Source organism: Rutidosis leptorrhynchoides, chromosome 3 (assembly GCF_046630445.1).
Source record: "Rutidosis leptorrhynchoides isolate AG116_Rl617_1_P2 chromosome 3, CSIRO_AGI_Rlap_v1, whole genome shotgun sequence".
NCBI classification, from domain to species: Eukaryota; Viridiplantae; Streptophyta; class Magnoliopsida; order Asterales; family Asteraceae; genus Rutidosis; species Rutidosis leptorrhynchoides.
In genome coordinates, this window is record NC_092335.1 from 420808326 (window position 1) to 420812969 (window position 4644).

Sequence of the window (4644 nt, forward strand, 5' to 3'; positions counted from 1 at the left end):
ATTACATCCTAATCTGAGATTCGATAGACGATGGAGAGATTACCCGGCATATCAAAGTATTAAATTTAAATTGGTAACAAAAGAGGTAGAGGTGCCGAGGGTAATTGATTGGAATCCTTTGGAAACGGTCCATCTGGCTGACCGTGTTAGAAAGCAAATGATCCAAAGGTATGGCAGTTCTTCTTTTACAGATTGGGAACGTCTTTTCACCATTCGTAGACCTGTATATAAGGAATGGTGTGTTGACTTGATGAGTACTATAGCGTTAAATGTAGATGTAGATAGGTTTGATGATAGAAGTTTTCTTAGATTTATCCTTAGCGGTAGGATGTACAGAATGTCCATGATGGACATGGCCAGGGCATTACAGATTTACACTCCTAGTGAATTGCTACTACCCAATTGTATGAGTTTGATTTATCGTGGTGAAAGGGTAGATAGGAACTTTGACGCTGATGCCGTTTGGAGGCGTATGTCGAACTATAATGTTTTTACACTAGGAGGAAAACACTCCTACTTACATATTAACAAAGCCGAGCTTTGTGTGATTCATAGATTTTTGGCTAACTAGATTACACAGAGAGGTCACAATAAGGAGAAAATGACCTTACATGATTTATTTTACCTAAAGTGTATTCGAGACCCGAGGAGCTTTGTTAATATCCCTTACTGTGTTGGTTTTTATTTATCTAAAATGGTAGAAGGAATGCAGGACGGGAGTATAATAGGAGGAGGTATTTTTGTTACTCTCATTGGAGAGTATTTAGGTGTTGATAGGAACCAAGGGGGTCCATTACAGCTTTGTAGAGAACAGGATGAGACCATAGGATTGCGGGTTTATGTGGGTGCTAAGGTATTGAAGAGTAGACGCAACCAGGCATTACCCTATGAAGGTAATCATCCACAAGTAGAAAGGGGTTCAGACGAAGAAATGGAGGAAGCGAAAGACATTAGGGATGTCATTCGAGATGTTATTCTTGACGTCCACGTTCGTATAGATGAGGAAGCAATGACGAGCGCGGTCAGACATAGTATGTATGAGCAGTGGAACTCCCAGCGAGTATACGAGGATTATAGGCGACGCCAACACGATAGCTGGTTAGTTCATCAGCACCAAATCATGAGCCAGCTATCATATCAGGTACCAAATAATTATAGGCCTACTCGACATGCTCATTTTCCGCCACACAACCCCGACATCCGACCATCCTTTAACCGGTATGAATATAACCAAGCCTATCAGAACACCTATAACCAACAATGGAACCCACCTGACGAGATGAACTGGAACCCCTATCCAGACTGATTTGGTTCCAATGGTTATTTTTATGATTTTTATGTTTTTATCTTTTTACTTATTCATGTTTAAACTTATGTTATTGGATATATTTATGTAATTTTTATCATTTTTATTATTATTGTGTACTAATATTTCACATTTAGGATTTGAAAGTGGGATATTAAGTCCCATTTCAATTTGCCATGCATGTTTATATTTGTATGTATGTATATTGTCGATTATACAAAACAGGGTAAAACAGCGCATTTTCAAAGACTGGCATTAAGTTCAGCAAAAGCTACTAATTTTGATGACAAGATGAAAAATAAATGTGATGTAACAACAAGATGGAATGAACAAATGATGTGCACCATTTATCATTCAGCAAACAAACGCCAATATGTTTTGAAACTTTGGTAAAATTTAATCATTTTTCTACGCTATTTACCCTCAATAATTTAAATTGTTACTGATTTCTTGCAAATGAGGGCATTGCAAGATCTTAAGTGTGGGAAGGGGTTAAATTCTTTCGGATTTTTAAAAATTTTTGATTTAAACACTTGGTTACCATTAAAAATACTAGTAACGCAGTAGTTGTATTAGAATCTAGTGCTCTCTGATAACAAAGAACAACCCTAGTCTTATATACTGACTACCCAATTCTAGTAAAATTTTTCAAAATTTTCAATTAAATGAACTCAAAATCATGTTTATACATATTTATGAACGATAAAACTAGGTGTTAACACCGAAATTATTGTTACCTCGAAAAGGACATAAATTGAGAAACAAACCAAAATGTTAGAATTCATTTAAAATGGAATAGAGGACAATAAAAAGGCAAATAAAAGAAAATAAAAGCCAAGTGTGGGAAAATTTACCAAGTTATTTAAAACATAAGTCACATATTTTTGTAACAAATAACTGAAGATACTTTTGTTTTGGATGATTTTAATCAGTTTTACCCGATTTACTGTAATATATTTGAAAGAAAGATGGATCTACACGATGAATCAATTCCATCGTTAAAAGGAAGTAAAGTCTTCCGAAAAAGAAACGCGCTTCTTGATTTAGGTCATGAAGTTTTCGTCCAGACCAGCTGTAGGTTGACGAAAAATCTAGAAAAGTCATCACTAAAATCAGCAGGAAATCCACGGACCTCAGCATCAAACAGGGTCGCCAAGTGGTCAGACTTATCCTAACCATGAGAGGATCTGTCTTATAAAATAGGGAGGACGCCGTGCAAATTAGCTTGATAAGACTAATGAATCAGATCCCCAGAAAGGATAATCTCCTTAAAGATCAAAAATCAGCTTTTAAGACTGATATTACTCAATCCTTGAGATTGACCTTAAAGATTGAGAATTACAAACTCATGGAATTCAATGATATCTAAACTCGAGCTTGAACGAGAAAATATTTTGATCAAAATTTCAAACCGATTTGTTTTCTGAAAACCCATTTTCAATGCGTTCATTACCATTGAACGTAAAATCCTAGGAATTCACCTGGAATTCATTAGGTCACCTGAACCAAATCGGGTGTCAACCGTAAGAACGGTGGTTGCATAGCATGGTCAAAGACAGGACCTTGTGCCAGACCGGAAAATTATAAGGGTGAGCTTTACTATTGCTCCTACAAAGGATAGTAATTGCGTCCGACACGTTATAGACCATAATTAAAAGCATGTCAGGGGACATTGCCTTAACAGTTGCTTGTTCAACGCTTTCCTTTACAACCGGATGGTAGTTTATCGAAAGGTAATATTCGGAACAAGTATACTGGACGTGTTGCTTTCCCAATACAAGGTTAGCAAGTGGGTGACACAAAACCGCAAGTTTTGAACTAAAATTTTCAAATCTAAAACCCACCAAACCCACAAAAAGAATTTGCAAACACCGGTGAAGGGTTATTCTGGAAAACTTATCTAGGGTAAAAGCTAGATTTAATTTTCAAAAAGATCAAATGTTTTCATAAAGATCCAATTTCCCTAATGGATCTAAATTTTATAGTCATGTGGGACTGTAAACCACATCGTTACTACCATTGTTTATACCGCCATATAGAAATCACTGATGTACAAAGTGTGAAGAATAAAGAAGTGATTCTAGTATATTTCAAGACTATATTGCTTGAGGACAAGCAACGCTCAAGTGTGGGAATATTTGATAATGCTAAAAACGAACATATATTTCATAGCATTATCCCTCAAGAAAGTCAAGCTTTTAGTTACAATTGTTCTATTTACAAGTGATATTCGTTTAAATAATAAAGGGTGAAGACAAAAGACAGATTCGACGAATTGAAGACGCAAACGACCAAAAAGCTCAAAAGTACAAAGTACAATCAAAGAGGTTCCAATTATTGATAAGAAACGCCTCAAAATTACAAGAGTACAAGACACGAAACGCAAAGTACAAGATATTAAATTGTACGCAAGGACGTTCGAAAATTCGGAACCGGGACCAGAGTCAACTCTCAACGCTCGACGCAACGGACTAAAAATTACAAGTCAACTATGCACATGAATATAATATAATATATAATTAATTCTTAAAATTAATATATATTATATTATATTATAAAACCGTCGGTAGAAGAAAACAACCACATGTGAGCCTCCCCAGCTGGCCATGCGATCGCATGGCCTTGAAGGGCAAAGCTCATGCGATCGCATGAGCCCCTTTTTCAGCTCACAGGCCTATAAATTCGCGTGTTTGGTTCAGTGTAAAAGATATATATCCATCCTTCCAACTCTCTCAACGTATATATATATATATATATATATATATATATATATATATATATATATATATATATATATATATATATATATATATATATATATATATATATATATATATATATTTATATTATAATTTTAATTTTAATTTTAATTTCCAATAATAAGGGTATGTTAGCGAATATTGTAAGGGTGTAAGTCGAAATTCTGTCCGTGTAACGCTACGCTATTTTTAATCATTGTAAGTTATGTTCAACCTTTTTAATTTAATGTCTCGTAGCTAAGTTATTATTATGCTTATTTAAAATGAAGTAATCATGATGTTGGGCTAAAATACTAAAATTGGGTAATTAGGCTTTGTACCATAATTGGGGTTTGGACAAAAGAACGACACTTGTGAAAATTAGACTATGGGCTATTAATGGGCTTTATATTTGTTTAACTAAATGATAGTTTATTAATTTTAATATAAAGATTTACAATTGGATGTACCTATAAATAACCACATACACTCGATCGGACACGATGGGCGGGATATTTATATGTATGAATAATCGTTTATTTAACCGGACACGGGAATGGATTAATAGTCTATGGAATTATTAAAACAGGGGTGAAATTA